At 33.6% G+C, this 21508-nt stretch overlaps 1 protein-coding gene across 1 annotated transcript in view; it reads right to left on the bottom strand.

The window, feature by feature from the left end:
- CycD (cyclin D) overlaps positions 1 to 21508 on the bottom strand; it is a 251535-nt gene that overhangs the window by 228300 nt on the left and 1727 nt on the right. The window lies entirely within an intron of this gene.

The raw sequence follows: 21508 nt of genomic DNA, 5'->3' as shown, positions 1-21508 counted from the left end.
TTCGTTGGCGTCATTGGAACCCAGGCTCTAGCCCTTGGTCGTGAGGGGATATCACGCGCCTCCACTACCTTGAGGCGCGCGCCAGGAAATACCACCCCCATCAGCGTAACGGCGGCCCTATAGAGGTATACCGACCTGGCGTCGTCACAGGCAATTAGCTTGACATTGCCCTGGAACCACCCTGCATCGGTGTAAGATGGCGGTGGACCAGGGTTGTCTTTCTTAATCTTAACGGCCACCATAGCGAGCGGGGCCTCGATCCACTTCCACTGTTGTTTCGGGATCCTGCCATCTTCACTGCTCTCATCTATAATGTCAATGATCTGCCGACCCTTGGCAATTTCGGCGAAAGACCGAGTGCAGCCCCCCTGAGTCTTGGCCCTTTTCGGTGCCGTGGGGTTGGATTCATCCATGGACCGCTGGCGTTTCGTGGTTTCATCACTCTCGACTAAAACTTTTAAAATTACTTGAACTAAAAAATTAAAAATAAATAATAGTTTAAAAAAAAAACTAAAAAAACACGCTTTTATAGCTAACCGAACTAAAAAATAGAAAATAATTTTCAATTAAAAAGAGTTTATATAACATTAGTAGAAGGTCAAACAATCATTTATAGTTAATCACCTCAAAATAAAATTATAATAAAATTTAAGTTATTAACAGAATATTTTAATTCACCGTAAAAAGCGGGGGGTGCTTGAAATTGAATGTTACAATCATTCTATTGGCAACTATCTGAGAGGAAAAATATGAAATGTAGTCAAATGCACCCCACGCTTTTTACTGTGAATTAAATTATTCTTTTAATAGCTTAAATTTTATTATAATTTTATTTTGAGGTGATTAACTATAAATGATTGTTTGACCTTCTACTAATGTTATATAAACTATTTTTAATTGAAAATTATTTTCTATTTTTTAGTTCGGTTAGCTATAAAAGCGTGTTTTTTTTTTAGTTTTTTTAAACTATTATTTATTCAATAACAGATATTGTGTGGAATATACTAATAACAACAACAATAATAGCAATTCGTACATAGCAACAAAACACTTATATTTCAGGGTTAAAGCAACAAGTAAAACTGTCAATACTTACTGAAAAAGATAGTAGCTGCTTGTGTCTAATATAACTGGTACAACATTGTACCACCAGTACTATTGTGTGGTACAATATTTGTACCAGCAGTTCTCAACGTACAAATAATAATACAAAATTTTCATATTGATGGATAATCATTTATTGGAAAAAATAAAATTTTTCAAAAAAGTATATTACTTCCAAGAAAAATGTTTAAAAAGTAAACACACAATTCTTAAATTTCGAAAATTATGTATGAATCTCATTTATTTTTGAGTATGATATTTTGCGAAGCACATCTTGCAAAGTGATATATCACGTTGCTGTCAAATTTGTTTTATTCTGGTTTGTGTTTTGCCCTGCGCACACTTTGCGCAACGTCTTCGAGTCTCAATAGGAATTGTTAAATGTGAGGATACGTTGCCCAGTTCCCTTTTTTCGTTGAAATAAACGGCTTGGTGATTGGTATCAGCGTACGGCTGCAGTTTTAATACCTGATATTAATGACCAGATGTGCTGACCCTGAACGAGGACTAATTTCTTTCCCATTTTTCGTTTGTTGGTGGTAAAGTTTTTTTATTTTTCTTTAATTGTACTACCTAAAGCTTTAACCACACGTTTTCCTAAAGTTCCATCGTATTGCTTTTGTTCTCTTCCGTTGTATATATTGAAATCATATATGTATCCCGTCTCAGAGTCACATCGGGGCCACATTTTTATTCCACGTTTTACTGATTCCAGTGGCATATATTCTTTTAAGGATGATCTTCCTTCAAACTTTGCCATTGATTCATCTCTTCTCTGCCTAACTTTTCCTGCCGTTATTTTTGAAATGTACTTTTCAAATACTCCACAACATCGTCGATGTAATAAGTTTTACTGCAATCAGTTGGTTTCTGAGAAAATGCAAAATATAATTTTGATGCCAAAAATTTATAGCGGTCACGAGATATTGCAGTCTTGATAATAGCATTACTTATTGCAGGCTGTTTTGACCAATAATGTTTTAAAGACGGAACCTTGTTATAAGACATAACGAATATAGAGCCCAGCATAATTTGTATCAGTCTTTACTATATTTGATCTTTTTTGCGGTTTGAAACTCAGAAATGGGGTCATTTGTACATTGTGCGATATACATGCACAGGCTTCGAGGAAACATCTTTTGCAAAATTTTGAAAGGGCAACAAATTTAGAGGAATTTCCGGACTTATATTCCGTCCACGGTAATCACTTAATAATATGTATAGGTGTGGAATTTTCTCAAAGAGAAGACCACAACCTAAAGTCTGATGAGATGTAATTCTCATTATCGTCTCGTGCTAAATTTGATCCCACAAATTCATTCGGTGCTATAATGCCTTCAACATCTGATAGCTCACTATTGGACGATGAAGGGGAACCAGATTATTCGCCGTGCTGACCCAATTTTGGCAAATAATTATCATTTCCGTTTAAAAAATCAGTGCCTGTATCATCGTCATCTGAATCAAGCATTTCATCAATCAGCAGTTCGGTAATTTTGTCTGAGCTCAGTTTTTTCGACATGGTATTTCTTTATAAAATAAAGACGAGAGAATACTTCTTTTTTGAAGAGAGGCACTGTTGCTACGTATATGTACCAGTATAAAATACTACTGGTACATATAAGTACCAGCTCACTGAAACTACACAAACTCAAGCAAATCCATATAAATGTTTTACTAAATATGCTAAAGCTTGTAAATAAAATAAATATCTTCCATAAAAATAATATGTTTGGCTGTTACAACTTTTTTTAAGATTATTATTCAAAAACCAAACACGTGTCCGAATCTTTCACTATTTAACTCAAAACTGAGCATACTGCACAGGATTATTTAATTTTTATATGTACCTTTAGACAAACTAAAAAGCCTGCTTTGGTACATTTTTTATTCAGTTTGAGTGTGATTGAGGATTTAGTCCAATATACACATTTAGTGGTACATACGGTGTACCAACAGGTTCGAAAGGGTTAAAAAAATGTTTTACATATTAAAAGCAATCTCCACTTAATAATAGAAATAGACAGCATTGGTTAATTCTTTGTGTTTCTATTAATAGAACAGATGAAACCTGTACTCAAAATGAGCCGCCAACAACAAAGCGTAGCTTAGGTCCAAGCTATCATACAAAGTATGACAGACAATCAATAAATCTATGCAAAGAAGGGAAAAGTTCACAACAACAAAAGAAGAGCTTTGGCGGATTGTGTTTGTCAACAGTTCAACCAACGCAGGAGTGCGGGTTTGAATCACACTTCCGGGAGAAAAGGCTTTGAAGATATTAACAATATCTAATCGAAGTAGCTATCACCTTGTCCATTCTGATGTCATGTCGTTTAAATTTTTCCTAAATAACTAAATAAAGAAAGATCTGTAATTTTGTTATAAAAAATACAGTTGTTCTTTTAAAAAATATTGGCTGTTTTATAAAAAATTAGTTGTTTAATAAAATTTGTTCAGTCTTGCTAAATGTCTTGTATGTATAAGAGTTCCCAGTTGTCAAAATATGTTTGTTATACAATTGTTTTTTTATGAAAGTAGTATATCTACCTGAGAAAAAATACATTTTCATGAAATAAATTAAGTTATGTTGAACTGGCCGGTCCGGTCCGTGAGGACCTCAAATGAATGAGTTCTTAGTGGTACTAGAAGTTTGTCATTTTGTTAAAAAAAATTATGTCATTGTAAATTTTTTAAAAGTATTTTTAAGTTTGTGAGTATATATATATAAAGTATAAAAGTTCCGAACTTGATTTAAATGTTTATAATTTTATTAGAAAACAAATTTTTACAAATGAATGATAATAAAAATGTTGAATGCCGCAATATAAATCTTTTTACAATTGTTTTAGTTTTGATAGAAAGAAAATTTATTGGGTAAAAATTGAAATTTTAAGCTTTTCTTAAAAAGAGTTCTAAACACACACAGAAAATTAATGGAATCACAATTTTGTAAGTAATTAATTTCTCCAAACAGTTTTTGCTTAAAGATCACAAACACCTGCACACCCTAGCAAACAACTGCTTGATCTAGCCCTGCTACCAAGAGAGTTAAGGGAACATCTCCATATACACTATAATGAGATCCGGCACCTGCCACACAGTCGTTTTATCCATGCAAGCATAAGGAGGCGGCCTAGGGAAGATTCACACAGAATCAGTAAACGCCTGTGCCAGGGCGCGCCCGCTGAACCCCGTTATCAATATACACTATCCTAATTTTGCAGAAGAAGAAAGTACGCTACCAAGGGAGACACGAGTCACCATGCCACAACTTCGTTCTCATACTGTAACAGGTTAAATTCTCACTTGTCCAAAGTTAACCCCGACAAACGTATGTATGTATGTCCTGGGCCCGTATTAAGTGTTACGATCCGTAATCGAAATCATTTTTTAAATCACAATAGCTCTAAAATGGTGGATCGGATTATTGGCATATTTGAACTAGCGACAAATAGTACTCGTTTAGATTCATAACTTATTATAATTTTTAGAAAAAGTTTGACAGTTGCATAGTTATTGCTTGAGTGAAAATGGTTTTCAGTCACTGATCGCAGTACGTAATACGGGCGCTTCATTCGATGTGTCCCACATGACACCACCATTTCAATTATAGTGTGGAACCTACGCCTCTAACGCCAACTTCGCTATGGTCCACCCCTGTTGAAACTACTAGTTTCCTTGTACTACCGTTATAGGACTTTGATGACAGTTTGTGAGTGGTCGCACCCATTGAACGGAGCGAAGCACTGTTAACAAAACAACAACCATTTTTTTATTAATTTACAATAACATACTAATTAAATGTTTATAAAATAATTTTTTTGAATTTGATGAGGCATTTTTTAAGTCTTTATGAAATTTTATTATTAGACAATTTATGTGAAAATTCCCCCTAGGCCTGTATTGCGTGAAAGCTCTTTGTAGAATTTCTATTACAACACACTGTTTGCTATACTTTTTTTATTGCTTGTTTAAATTTTTTATAATTTTATTTTAAGCATTTCGCTTTACTTATTTTTGGTGTATGTATTAAAATGCTCGTGCATAGCTAACAGAAAAAGAAGAGCCACAATTCGGCAATTGCGCATCGAATACAACAATTATTGCAAACAAATTCAGTTTTCAGTTCTATTCATACATATATTTTTGGTAAGTATTGACACAAACTGAAATTGAAACCAAAGCCAAGTTTGACGTGCTGCATGCAAGCAGGTTTATAACCAAATTGTACTGTTATTGTATTTTTTTGCTTAGAATCGAAAACGGAAGAGTGAACCTTTTCAAGGTTTCTGGAAGTTACATACAGAAATGAAAAAAATAAAGAAAAACAGTAATAAAGAAAAGCAAATTAAAAAAAAAAATCTAATAAAAAAATTATAAAAAACTACACGAAGCGGTGCTAGAAATCATAAACAATAAATATATTGAAAAAGAAGCAGCAAAATAAAATTTTTTCCAACATATTTATGTTGCTTAAGAGTTCATTAACTTCGTGCAAATGCAGTTGTGGGTAAATTTATGCCAAAGTGAAAAATATGGGGATTGTACGAAATTTCGCAACTGACGCTTGTTTGGCAAATTCTATGTATATATTTGACAGCATCATTTTGGTATTTTTGTCATGCGCTGCGAGGATTTTGATTCTCAGACACACATGTGCAAATTAAAAAATTTCTTAATGGCTTGTAGAAACAGAGTTAACGAGTCAGCTTTAGTAATCATGTTTATATACAAGGTAGAGCTTTTGATACTCGATTATTCGAATAATCGATTAGTCGATTAGCAAAAGTGTTTTAGTAAAATAATCCATTATCACAATCCGACTAGTGGTTTGCGTTTGACTAGTAACAGATTCGATGAGAATGAGTTCTGTGAAGCGTAAAGCCATTTTGAAGTTATTATTAGCCATCTTCAGATCACATATTTTGCACTTCCCTTTTTTGGCATTCTCGAAACTAGAAACAAAATTTCATGAGCAGCTATGTTTTCAGAAACTCAATTTGCTGGAAGCATTATTAAATTAAATAACTAAATATTTAATTCATGAAAATTTTAAATTTTATTTTTTATAGGCAGAAAATTTAATATATGAAAACCGAATAATGTTAATCAATACAAAAGTTGCTACTTGGTTATTCGACAAGGCGATTAGTTGAATAATTGATTGTAAACAAGAGCCCTAAGCCTACAAAGTCTAACAACTTCTTTTGTTGTTGTTGTTTTAAGCGCTAAAAGGCTCCCCTAAGGCTCAATGAGTGTTACGGATGTGTCAGTCCTTACTCATATTGAATTTGATACGCTCCGGTACAAGCACCTTCTTGTACTAGTCCGGTTTCATCGGGTACGATTTTTTTGACTATCGAAGCATTGTATCGTTGTTAGATTTTGGTCTCTTACGATATGCATGCTTGTCGGGCGAATATATTGAGATCCTAAACTCACTGGGGCGTTATATCTCTATATCTTTTCACATCACTATCCCTCACTATCTAGACACAACAAATTTCGAGAATATGTGAATTCTCAGGAAACACCTCGCGGACGCCTCTGGTTGGCTGGGATACCTTCTTAAACACATATACATGAATACACATATGGAAATGTATGTATGTATATATAAAGCATATCCTTTTGTCAACTACTGTGAAACTGTACAAAACTACTATTAAGTCTGCACATACAAAACTTCTTGCACACAAAAACAACAATTCAACATTTTTAAGAATTTTCTCTACGTTTGTGTACCTTTTTTCTTTTGCAACGCTCTCACTTTGATAAAAGTAAAACAACTCTCGACTGCCTGCAGTGCTAAGATCGTTTCCTGTGCTCTCGTTCCTTATAACGTAGCTTCATTTAGTTGTTTGCCTACTACCTTTTGTTGTATGCCTGCGTGTGCAATCTCGTAGATACACACACTCTTAGCTTCCTTCCAAAACACATACATACAGTAATTTGACTTGCAAGCATATCCTTTTTGAACATTTTCGTTTTCTTTAACTGCTTCTTGGAAAGGTAAGGCAATAACAAATAAATATGCAGACAGCAAGGAAAGAAACCAAGAAAAATGCAGTCCTTAACAACTAAGTGCGACTATTTAGCCCTCAAGTGTGTACTCAGTAGCAAATTATCGCTTTTTGAACCTTTTTATGATGTGTAGTTATTGTTGTTGATAGTATTCAACTACAGGACTATTTTATGGGAGAGTATGATATTTAGAATACGCCAAGTATAACATAAATCTGCGTTATGAAAGTGTATATTGTTTCGATAGACCGCTTTTCTAATGAACACTCTGATTGGGTCGCAAGTGTAGGCAGGTTCAACTCGATGACTGATCGATATCAATCCGTTCACCTTTTATCATCAGTATCCTCCTTTTCTTAAAATTAGTTAGAACTGTTAACTGAAATATTTTTAGAAGATCAACGATGAGCAACGTGAACTGCCTAAATACGGCCCCCTACGTGTCTGTAACTACTCTGACAATTTTTGAAACAAGAATGTAATAGTAAGTAGAACGAAGTGGAAAAGGGAGATCTTATATAGGACGACATCCATACATACTGTTGCCCATATGATTCCACTAAAGCACAAGTCATACCGATGGAGGTTTTCACACCACATTCGTAAGAAGAACACAGATTGTACTATTTCAGTATTACATCTAGACTTTACGAACCGCCGCCCATTTCGTTTTAACGCTTATTTGAAACTCTAAAAAATTTGCTAAAATTGTCCTACCGATATGTTTAGTACATGTCTTAGCTAGCCTAGCAAACGCAATAGAACAGGCAGGAGGACTACAACCCAGACAGCACAGCTTCAAACCTGGGAAAACACATTCGGAGAGATGGAACATATCCTTACTACCAAACAAATAGCACAACAAAGTAACATCAAATCCAAGCGAGTTGTTCTCATCGCACCGTTCGAAGTAAGAGACGGTTTTAACAGCTATGATTTCAAATGATACATGAAGACGATATGGTACGTTCAATACAGTCCGAAACTTAGAAGAAGCATGCTGGAAACTAATGAGGTATGTATACTCAGAAAATAATGCTACAATTGCGCGGTGTCCAGCTGAGAGCATATCGACAGAACATAGACACATTTTTTGGAAACCTTCTATGGAAAAATAGCTTCAAAGAAGGTAATGAACCATCTACAAGTAAGATCAGAGCTCCCGACTAACGTAATGGGCGCAAAGTTAGTATGATGCAGAGAAGGCATCTCAAAAGATTAAAACAAAGCTGCTGATTGGCATTACCTCAGTCTGTATACTGCAAGGGTCCAAACCATGGATAAGTACACATAGGGCGACGAGAGTAAGTTTCCTTTTCGCAGCATATCAGAACCAGCCGTAGAGGTGATTATCGGAGCAATCCTCATCAATCTATTAGTTATAAAAAAACTATAAGGCTATGGGAAGCAAATAAGCGGACGAATCTAAAACGCATAAAAGTCGTTAGCCAATAAAGTAAAGAGGAAACGTTTAGGCTGTGGCATGACCGTGACCTATGACTATTATATACTGACGTCCACTTCTCAAACACTAACTTTTAAGCCCAGGACTTGCGACTTTTTTCTTAGAGCGGCATACCTCCTAACGGCGCTGGAATACTCAAAACTCAATAGCGAGAGGAAGAGGGTCACAGTTAAAGAACAAAATGAAATACTTATCAGTTTCTGGTGGAGCTAGGGCACACCGCTACAGATACTTGATTTAGAAAGATTCGACGTATAAGGAGGCACCTACAATATTATTATTATTGTTTTTTTTCAAAGGCACCATAATAGTATGTCTAGTAATTTACGTAGCAGTGCTTGTTTTTAAACATAGTTGAAAACTTATGGAAGGAGTAACTGTGGCGGGTCTTTGAGTGAGGATACGGTGTTTGCATTTCGACGCATATGTAGAATATCACCTTATATTGGCCGACAGTCCGAAAAGCCCCTATCTCGGAATTTGTATGAAGAATGCTCTTTCTCGGAATTTTTTTTTTATAAAAACCCTATGTCAGCGCAGAATGAATTTAATTTACGCTGAGTTAAGGCAGTTTTAAAACAAATTCTGAACTAGCAGCTTTTGTGATGTAAACGCCTACTGCGATCTTAGTAGCCTTTAAATATGAATATTTCTTAGTTATATTGAGATTTTTGCATTTCATAAAAGTATAATCCATATTTCCTATTGGACTACTTTAAATTGTGTTGTTACAAACATTCAACATGCAGCTGCAAAGTCTGTTGTTTTCTTGTAAGTCAGTAGCCTTTACTTCTTTCTCCCTTTCTGCTGTGTTGATCGTTTCAACAATCCACAGAAGCATTTTTTGCTTTTGTACATTTACAACAAGCAAAATATCGAAGTGGTAGAAGGTAAATCGCCCTCAATTTTTTACATCTAATCCTGCTTGCAAACTCGTACACATTGGAGGGTGGCGAGTTTCTTGACTGTTGGTGCGCGCACACCTTGACAAGGATAACATCGAGTATTGCAGCAAAATGATCCTGCCAGTGAACCTACATATTATAAGGTGAGTAAACATGAAAACGAAAAATATTTCGTTTTTCCTTACAATAATTTTTTGTTGTATACAGCAGCAAAGGAGCTCATAACATCGATGCAGAGTAAACGGTGACGCAAGTAATAACCAAGGGCTAACAGCTCACCTTGATTGTTGGCCGTTGAGCATTATGCAGCAACATGTAGGTATTGTTAGTATGTTTGTATATTTGTATATTTGTAAGTTTCTTAGCGTCTGCTGCTGAAGCATTTTGCATCTGTCGTTTTCGTTGAGTCAGTGACGTTTTATTACATTGCCCTTTCTTTCTTCTCATTGTAGTGGATTCATTAAAGCGTTTTTGTTTTTATTCGAATTGTTTTTTATTTCTACGTATGTATGTAGTCCATCAAAAAAGGATAAAAGTTGCGACAAAACGCTTGTTATTGTTTACGTTTTCTTTCTGTTTATATTCTGATATTTAGTGGACTATGCGTATAGCGTTTCGCTGTTGTGTTTTCAACATAAAAATAACAGATGTTATATATTTTGGCATAATCGATCTGAGTTCATGATCCAGGAGTATGTTTGTAACTACTAACGTAAAACCAGTTAGGCTAAACCCAAGAGTTTCACCTGTCGCGCTCGAAATATTTTTGTGTGCATAAAAATTTTTATAAGTTGCATACAATCATCCAACAAGTCTCCAAAGAGTCAAGCCGGATACTCAAGTTGGGTTGTTTAGTTGACTGAATGGATTAATTCACTTCTCGTCTAGCTATAACGAGCGGTAGTGCTGTCAGATCTCAAGGCAGCAATGAATCTGGGTCTGAGTCTGAGCATTTACCAAGACGGTTTTATAATATATGTATGTATTCATAATAACTTCCATTTTCCCTTATTAATTAAATATTAAAAAACTGGAATTAAGTGATTATCTTTTAATGCATGAAAAACGTGAAGCTGATAGACTTATCCTCTAGTAGTCCTGGTTGGTTAGTTACACCCCAAAGAATGAGAAGCTGATAGACTTATCCTCTAGTAGTCCTGGTTGGTTAGTTACACCCCAAAGAATGAGATCTACACTCAGAGAAAAAATCGTTCTAAAATGAACGAAACAAGTTCAAAATTAAGAACATTCGTTGACAAAAGTCTGTTAAGTACATTTTTTCTTAACTTGTGACCGATGAGCTTGTTTTGAGAACAGTTTTTACAAGCACACCGTTCGTATCTTATGACCACTTTGGTATTGATGTGTGAACCATCTATGCTCATTTCAAGCACTATTTGGGCTTGATTTAAGATTTTTCGTTCTCACGCTTCGTGAACGATTTGTGGTCGATTTAACAGCTTTCGGTCTCAATTCAAGAACGGTTTGTGCTTGATCATTGGTGGGAGTGGGAAGGTACCATTTATTTATTTTTTTATTAATAAATAATCATTGATAAAAAATATTAATCAACAAAAAAAAAAAACTATTAAAACACAAAAGATTGGAAAAAACGCATAATATGCATTTTTTCATAAATTTCTCTTATTGAGAAATTCATCTTATTTGATGATGCATTCTGAATATATACATATTTAAAATATTTCATAACAAGTTTGAGAATTACCTGTGCATATGTGAATGGAACTGAACGAAAAATAAGAGTTAAAAAAACAGAATATAAAAAAATTGTTTTTAAAAACTTCAGATTTTGACGGTGATTGAAATCGGTCCACACGGTCGCAACCGCAACATCATAGCCGCTGGGTCACTACAACTGCTTGATAGTTTGTGCCAAATATGATATTTACATTGTACACACGAATTATACCGTTTCTATTTTCTTAAACTTAGTTTAAGAACATTGGTCTCATTAATAGAACATTTGTTCATATTTTAAGACCCGCCGTTCTCTTTACAAGGAAATGGTTGTCAGTTCAAGAACAAAAAAATAAGAAGGTGAAAAGCTTGAAGTGAGCCCGGTGGTGCTGGATTTTAGAACGGCGTTTTTCTCTGAGTGTATTTTATAAGTTTTTTGGTGTACCTATAGTGTTTATTATTTGTTATAAAAGTAAAAACTTTGTATTTTATACGTTAAATTTTAAATATTTTATACTCACATTAGTTTTTGTAGATGATATCTCAAAATGAAAATATTTGATATAATAAATGTTTATACTTTAAAGCTCAAGCAAATAATTTTTAAAATATCAATTTGAGTATTGATATAGTACCAAAGATAGAACGAATATTTTCAGCGAAGCACTCAGTTCAAATTTATTCATATTGTAACGAATTTACTGAAATTCCGCTTATTTTCAACCTTCTACTAAGTTCGTATCGCTAAACTGTTGAATAAATAACTCCAATATTCAATAATGCAAAATGGTCGTTATTAGAGTACTTCACAATAACACTTATACTTCGCAACCAATAGCGTGCTTAAATCAAACTGATTCTGCTTACTCAGCTTGTGCTGCTTTTATACTCTTCGGTTTCCTCGTTCGCATACTTCTAGGCGTTTCTTCTTCTAGAATTTACTACTTGTTTACCAGCTATAAACTACAGATGCACGTTTATAGCTTCTCGCATAGCAATATGCGCAATGATTGCATACTTTTGTGAGTATCTCAGATATATGCATGTGTATATGTGAGAACTACTATGCTGATGATTGCATACTTTTGTGAGTATCTCTCCGCTGCTGTATGTACATATGTGTAGACATAATGATTGATTTGTTTATGTAGATACAAGTGACTGCTTAGTATCGGCTTAGAGATGATAGTATACCTTAGTGATGCTAATATTCGTCACAATATATTATTTCATTTCAAAGTGACTTATTCCATCCGTCACAAGCTAAAATGAGCTTAATTGTTTCCTTTTTTTTTGTAAAATATTCAGGTTACATTAAGGTACAAGCTAGATCTTAGTTTCTCATTAAAACATTTTGGTAAAGCCAATTTTGAAAAGATTTTTGTTTGTTTGTTTGAAATTGGAAAGTGAAGTCATCCACTTATAAAGCTGGTGATTTTGAAATCTCATTTGTTTCTATATTTTCTTTAAAGCTGATTCTATTATTTCGCGTTGTTTCTTTATTTAACTTGCCTGCCCTTTATTTGAAAAGTGGACTTCCCTTCCCATTATTACTTTCAATATTATCGAATACTACTTTTTCTCCCATTTCTCCTGCTAATTTCTGTTCATCACTTATTCCCTTTAACTCCACTCCCTTATCAATATCGTTCTACCTCCTATTTTCAAACACATTTCCAGTTCCAGTGCCACTCCTACTCTGACTACAATATCAGTCTCAATTACATTCCCACTTTCACTGCTACTTCCATGCTCAATCTCTCCCATTACCTCATGTATGGAATTTATATGTCAAATTTTGCATAACCCCTGCAGATAATTACGTAGATATAGCGGTTTTAAATGTTTGCTTATTTCCCACGCCCAATCCCTTACGGTTTAACTTCTACTACTACTTTCACTTTCAATCCCTCTACCACCTAATTTTTTTGGTAAATGGAATCTCGTTACCAAAAATTGGCTATCTGCTTGAGTAGTAAAGAGATATAGAGCATTAAAATATTTGGTAGTTAGGAGCGTGAAAACGCTCAGTTTTGTGAAATTTGTCGGGTGACCACGTTAACCTACTGTGAAATTTTTTTTATTAGACAAATCAATTATTACATTATAGGAAGCATGAGTGAGATTCAAGTTGTTCTGTCATGCAGAGCCTGAAGACTAAGCAATTTGCACCTGCTGGTATATGATGGGAGGCCGTCTGGCAAGTGAAGCATACGTAAAGCAATTTTTGTAAAAAAAAAATGTTGAACTCTCTCAATTCAATAGGAGTTATATTCATAGAAAGGGTTCCATATTATTGAGCAATATTCAAGACGACTTCTGACCAGGGATATATAAAGTGCCTTCAACGTCATAGGGTCCTTAAAGTCACTGGTGTTACGTCTATTGAACCCAACCATTGCAACAAATTTTGAAACAACGAATTCAATGTGACTAGAAAAAGAGAGTTTGGAGTAAAAGATACACACAAGTCTTTACTCTCTTGACAACACGATTAAGAGATTTAGCATTTAGTTTGTAGATAAAGTATGTGGCAGTTGTCTTTTTGCAATAAGACACAGCACAGCATTTGTTTGAATTTAAATATAAATTATTGTCTGCGCACCATCCGGCAAAAGAGTCCAGATCAGAACCGTTAGAAATAGTTTATTTTTTGTGAAATATATAGTTTTAGTCTTATATTTCAATCATTAAAAGTGAGGAGTGATGGGAAAACATATTGAGTAAAATGTGCTAAGTCAGGTGAAAAAATTTGTTATGAGTGCGGAAATTGTGCTAGGTCATAAAATAGCTGCTGGGTTGGCATACATGATTTTTATTTATCTTTTTAAAGCTTCTACACTCAAAAGCATTGCAAGTAAGGTATCCTCATTCAGAGTTTTGAAAAAAGAAGGATATTTCAAAAGTTATTCATTTTTTTTCGTCTCCTGTAAAATTCGTAAAAGTTAACTTAGCACATTTCTACATTAAGCTAACGATATAATAATTTTCCTCTAAGAAATGTATAAATTATTGTTAAATTTTTTTGTATTCCTTAATTTTTTATTGCGTTATGAAGTTGTTGGTTTATGCCATTTTTAAGTTTTGTGTTTATTTATCTATTTCATAGTTGTTCCTGTTTTAATTTTAGCATGCATGATACACAACAAATATGTACATATAAGTTAATTTCTCTCACGTGTCTCCTTTCTTTGTTTTTTGTGATAACAAATCAAGAACAATTAACCTACCTAAAGTTATTTGATTTTTTTTTTTTTTGTTTTGGATGGAAACTCAAAGTAAATTTTAGCATTTAAAATTGCTTTATGAACGTATGTCTGTACATATTTTGAACGTATTTTGGTATACATATTTAGAACTGTTTCTATGTGCAAAAGACAAAGTTGCTTTTCAAATCAAATTTGTAGATTAACCCGGCTCGATTTGTGTGGACGAAAGTTAACCGACATCGCGTCATCGATTTTTCGATAGGATTTGGGCTCAGGAAAAAAAGTTCCACTACGCATGGCCAAAAAAATAATTTTCGAGCTTGCGAAATTTCATTTTTTTTACTTTTTCAGACTTTTGAAAGCATTTATTTAAGGAGCAAGTAAAATATTAAAAGTTTTTAAAGGGTTTACGCATGCTATTCGAGTGAGTTTGTAGGTGTTTTTTTTTTGTTGATGCTAAATAGCAATAATATCAATTCGATCAAAGAACTCTTTTAATCCCATATATGTAATACTCCTATATTGCTACAAAAAGCTAACTACGTTCTGTTTAAACGTTTTTGTTTTTGTATTCAATAATCGAATGTACCTAAATTTAAATTTTTTCTTGTCACACTTATGCTGCTACAATCACAAAATTTTATAGGCTGTCTTGTTTTCATTTCGAATTCAAAACACATTGCGATCATTTTCTATTAGCAATATGGGAGTATTACATATATGTTTGATCCGATAACAGAACTGAAATTTCTTTTTTAAATTTCAATACTGGCGAATTAAATGTACTTAAAGTTTTTAGTTTAATTCAAGTTATTGATTGCATTAATTTTACTTATAAGGCGCCAACTTATTCTATTTTTGTTTATTGCTACTTTATTTCCATTACATACATACCTATATACTTACACTGAAAGAAATGATGCTAGTAAAATCAACAAATCGGTTCTGTTGTTCTTGACTTAACGGAGATTCAGTGAAATTGATCGAATTATGGTTAATTCGACCGAGTTCTTTGTCAATCGAACAAATTAGTTTAGTCATTTCAACAGAAGAGAAATTGTCGCTCTTAAGTTAACAAAATTCTGTAAAATTGACAGATTCCTAATCAATCTAACTGGTTTTTCTGTTAACACAACTGATCTTACAGGTCATTTCAACGGCGATCAACTGTCACTACATGAGCAAATTTTAAAGAGAATGTACGCTCACTGCGCTCTCTACTTTGTACTTATGACGATGGTGCCACTTGTTAAAAAAAAAAAACACCAAAATAAGATAACCACCATCAAATCGAAAAACCACACAAAATGGGAAAACAACAAAAAACTAGTTTTTCAGTTATCAATACAAAACGAAAAAACCCTTTTTTGAATTAACTGTGCAAAAAATTATGAGATACCGGGACACCTATTTATCGGGTAAAATTTAGCAACTTCTCGTCCAAACGAAATGCAAAAATGCGCCCTCTTGTTGCAAAAGTTTTGCTTGAACGAACAGGATTTTTCCAAAGTTAGTAACATTTTGTTCAAGTTTTTATGAATTTTCACTCACGCGAACGAATCTAATAAGATGATAAAAAAACATCCTTTTTTAGTGTTGATATTTCCGACAAAATAAAAGTTTGAGTTGTTTTGGAATCGTTTCAACTTAAAGTGTTACGAAAATTAAACTTGCCGAATAACATGTAAAGTTACTCCAGTGGTGAATTATCTTCCTGTGATTTGATTCTTTACTTTTCTATAACTTACAAGTTCTCTTTTTAAAATGTTACGTTAAACATTTATACTCCAAGTTTTGTTCGAAACAATCAAATAAGCATCATGTACCATTGATCTTAGAACTTTAAATTTTATGGCCCGTAGTCATAGTCGAAATTTATTGGTTTAAACATGGTTCTAAATTAAATATCATTTTAAGTCTGTTATAGTCGACTTATACAATATTTTATCTCTAAAAAAGTATTTTAAATTGAAAATGACATGAGCGCGATTTTAATTTTTTAAAATAGGTTTCAAGTTGATGGTCTGCTGTCAAAAGTTGCGAATAATTAAACAATTTGCTATTTAAACACGATGAACTTAAATGGAAGTGGAAAAAGGCTTCCCCGGCAAGCAAATATACGTCAGGAACCAATTTATTATACCTAGAATGCGTATGAAGATGTTTGTGACGAAAATTACACAATTTTAAAATGCGCGATGGTTACTTGGCTCCACGTATGCGAAATCTTTAATTAAGACTATTCCGCATTCATAGATATTTGTGAGTTTTGATATTTTAGTATCTTTTGAGGAAAAAGTAGCATCCTATACTGATTTTGGCATTAAATTTACAAATAAATATTCAACGGAAGGAACTGTTTACCACAGGCGTCGATTTTTAATAAATGTCAAAAAATTTCGGTAGAGGTGTCAAATGATGCGTTTTAATTTCGCAATAATCCGAAGGTGGAAAAGTGATACTTTTACTCTGTCAAGATATTTTTGCAAAAAAAAACAGTTTAAGACTTTCATGTGGTCGATGTAATTTTGGTGATATTGTTGTACACAGAAAATAATTAACTAAAAAGGCGTTTTGCGCTGATACTGTTTGAGGGTAATTATTCGGTTTTTTGTGAATATCTATTAATAAAAGAACAATTTCATATTTCCGACTTCTAATTATTGAATTACATTACATAATTTTTAATTCAATTCTGCTGGCATTATCTTTTGTGTCTTCTATTCCGCTTTACATTTGCCAATTCCTCTTAAAAGAAAGCGTGAAATAAAACACGGAATACAACAAGAATTGCAACAAAAATTTTAAGAACTGCTTGGGACGGGCGCTGTTGTACTACTTCCCTCCTTTATCACCCTCTTAGTATATGGCATGATCGATTTGAGTTCAATGATTTTCTAATTTAAAAGAGACTTACACTTTGCAGGTCCATTTTCAATGGCTCAACATTCCAGGTTACTTCTTTCCTATGCAAAACTATACTAGACTCCCTTTATTTATACTGAATTTGCGAAGACAAACCTAAATTTGATTTGACCTGTTTATCATTGAATGTCCTGCATACTTTTTAGTATCGAGTTTAGACATATCCCTATTCGGTTTCGGGTCTATTAAATTAAACGGCTTTAACGGTTAACATTAAGGTTTGCATCATTTTGGCCGTCACATCTCTCTTAATGCGAATAACTTTTCTTTACAACATTCTTACAAACAATATAAACTATTCAAGATGAACACGAGTGTATGAGTGCATAGCCTTGTTACTTTCTTTGCTTTAAGGAGCTAAAATCCGGTGTAACTACCTATTCGTTTATGTTGTGAGATTTAAATAATTTTTTAAGAACGAAATTAAGTAAATTTTCTTTAAATAAGTATGTTCATGTTCAATTAATAGGTTGTGCACTCAATTTTAAATTGACAGCTGATAAAAACATCGAATTTTTACAAAACGTTTGCTAATCATTCTTTTTTTTTTATTTTTGTTTTTTTTTTTTTGCTAATAACTTTTAAATAGAATTGAATGATAATTATCCGCCACCGGAATATGATCAAAACGCGTTTTCAGGTACTCCTTTGACAATTTTTTTGGTATTGTAAGAGTTTTTGTCAAGTAAAAAATTACCATTTTTTATACGTGGAGTCAAGTAACCACGGTTGTAAGAAACAGGATGAACTTTTAAAACTTCTAAAAGATTCTATATAATCGATATATTCTTAGCTTTGAAAATAATATTAAATCGAATCCTAAATCGTTTTGGAATTTTATTCGTTCCAAGCAGTCCGTTGCAGCAATTCCATTGTCTGTGTCTTATCAAGATTTCGTCATAACCTAGTGAATCTGCTAATTTGTTTGGGGAATTTTTTAAAGCAAACTTTGCCACTGATGATCCGTGGAATGAAGATAGAGCAGTGTTGAATGGGATAATCTCTTCCTTCAACTTCTCTTCGTTAGTTCTTAACATTGATGACATTATTCAAAGTATTCAGAGTATGAAAAATTCAAAGCACTGTGATTTTCAACAATTCTCGGGTTCTTTTCTAAAGCAATGTGTTGGTTCCATTGCTGAACCGCTATGGAATTTATTCAATTATCGCTAAGATCTGAAATTTTTTTAGGTGAATGGAAAACTACTTTTATTCAACCTATTCATAAGAGCGGTAGTAAAAATGAAGAATAAAGATTCCGGTTATTTCAAAAATTTTTGAGAAAACAGTGATGAGTAAATTGTTATCATTGCTTAAGCGTTATATTTGCCCATATCAGCATGGTTTCATTCCAGGACGTTCGACAGTTACCAATCTTGCCATTTTTATTCATTATTGTATCTCGGCTTTCACAGATGGCTATCAAGTTGACTGCATCTATACAGACATATCCAAAGCTTTTGATAGAGTATCTCACAGAGCTCTATTGGCAAAATTACAAAAACTGGGTTTTCATTCCGCATTTTTGCAGTGGATATAGGCCGATATAACAACAAAAATTGGATATATTCTTATTTATCTAACAGAGTAAATATTGTTGTCATTGATAATTTAAGGTCTCCACCATACGTGGCAACCTTAGGTGTGCCTCAGGGTAGTATCCTAGGTCCTCTTTTTGTTATTCTTTTTATAAATGACGTGAGTGCTTGTTTCAAGCAATGCAGTTATCTTCTCTACGCTGATGACTTAAAAATATTTTTCAAAATTAAGAATGAGGCCGATGTTCTTACTCTTCAATCAGAGTTAAATAATTTTAATGGCTGGTGCTGTAAAAACATGCTTGCACTTAATGCCTACAAGTATTACTGCGTAACGTACTCAAAATTATATAATAAGTTGATTTCAACTTTTTACGTCAGTGATATGGTCTTAGTTAGGGTAAATAAAATTCGGGATCTGGGTATTGTATTGATTCAGCGTTTACATTTACTGAGCATATAAATTTTATAATCCCCAAGGCATATTCCTTATTGGCTTTTATTAAGAGAATTGAATTTAAAGACCCATAAACTAAAAAGCTATTGTACAATGCCTTTGTACAATCTAGGCTGGAATATGGTTCCATAATATGAACGTGCACAAAAAATATTTATGAAATACTGTTTATGTGATATAAGATTTGATTTGCCCCTACCATCATATATCTCGAGGTGTAGGCTAATAAATCTGCATACGTTAGAGAGTAGAAGGGTTATCTCATCTATAATATTTATCTACTCTACGATTTCTGTGAATATCTCGATCCTTGCGCCACCTAGCGGTGATTTTTTTTCATAGGTCGCTTTCTATTCTTGTATATATTATGTGTTCTAAATATGAGCCAAATCGGACCACAAATACGATTTTTTTGAGTATCTCGATCCCTGCGCCACCTAGTGGAGATTTTTTCTTTTTATTGCATTGTCATCGGGTTCCGAAATATATTCCAAGTTTCAAGCTTGTAGCTTATCGGGAAGTTACTTAAATTTCAATTACAAAATTCGTTCACAACGGCCGTGCAGCCTGTCAAGTCAAACTAAATAAAACCGTTTAAAAAAAATATTTTTCTATAGGTACTTGCTTTCGGTAAGTACGTCCCAATAGCTTTGAGAAAAACCGCTACCTAGAAAGCCCTACGATGTATAAAAAACTGTGTGAGATTTAGTTTTAGCACACGAATATTAATGAAATTTTGTTTTAGCTTTCGACAAACTGTTTTATAAAAATAAATGATGCCACACTACATTTTCATGAACTAATATCGTTTGAGAGCCACACAAGGCTACACTTCTCTTCAATCGTGCTATAGACACACTAGAGGTAAATTCAAACAGAAAATAATTATTATTGCGAAAATGGGGCAAAAATAATAGTTCAAGTAGGTAAACCTCTGACCATAGGGTTAAATAACCATAACAACTAAATATGTAATTGGAAAGTTCAGTCTAGCAATTCTATTTGCTTAGTGAAGCATTAAATTTGAAAAAAAAATATTTATATAAAAAAAATGTTATAATTGATATTTAAAAATCTCACGCCTATGGTGTTCAAACGCACAATATACTATAATGGATTAGCTAAAGTCGGCATTTAAAATTTAAACCTACCAACTTATTACTCAATAGCAACCAAATATTTAAAATGTTCAAATGATGAATGAATAAAGACACTGCGCTGAGCCATTTTTTTTTCCAACAGACATACTTGAACTTGCGTTCAACAATTTTTGCGTATCGGCAAATGACCAAAGCATAGAGAAGAAAAAACGAAACAAATTAGCAATAAAAATACAAAAAAATTAGCAAATAAGTTTTTCTATATGGTGAATATACATTAGGGTGGATTAAAAAATATCAGTTTTGCATTTGTTCTCCATATATTTTAATATACATTAAAAGACCTTGTATTTTTGAATATTCAATAAGCAGATGGAAAATCGCAAGCCACAACCTGAGCTGCCATATACTTTGAAACAAGCGTTAGCTGGTGCCAGAAAGAGCAAGGATGAACAAGTCGTCATTTACATTATATCAACTCTCATTTCCATGACAGCCCGATCTATGTACTGGAATTACTCGGGTTGTAGGCGATGAAGGGCAAAAACACTGTTTCTTACATCGGATTTAATTTCTACTATTATATTTACAGACTTAACAGGGAGTAATAGTGTCGCAAAAACCACAGCAAGCAGCGCCTTATGATGGTAGCTCGACTGACGTGCAAATAATTTGATATGAAGACTTTCCCTACACAATTGTCAACCTTAGCAAGAGGTAGATCCAGCTACATACTATATGTATGTATTTGTACACATATTCCGCAAGCGATGCTCTTGCGGCAGAGCTTCATGCTGAACCCCGGGTTGGTTTGGCTAGAAAGTGCGACGTTTGTACCCGACACAGTTGAGCTGCTACTGAATATGCTGGTTATCTATTTATATCTGAGAAAGGACCTTCAACAATCGACAATGTTCTACCCCATCTTTATACTATGCATCTACTTATGCCCGTTTACCCTAATTCGCTTCTTGGAATTTCAGAAGCAATCTTAGTTTGATGGGATCGTAATTGAAAAACTGATTTCATCCGACCTAATATGCGTAACACAAGAGAGGTAGGTATACAAATGGGGAAACT

This window comes from Eurosta solidaginis, chromosome 4, assembly GCF_040869045.1.
Source record: "Eurosta solidaginis isolate ZX-2024a chromosome 4, ASM4086904v1, whole genome shotgun sequence".
Taxonomy (NCBI): domain Eukaryota; kingdom Metazoa; phylum Arthropoda; class Insecta; order Diptera; family Tephritidae; genus Eurosta; species Eurosta solidaginis.
The sequence above is the reverse complement of the archived record's forward strand: the minus strand, read 5'-3'. Positions and strand labels throughout refer to the sequence as shown.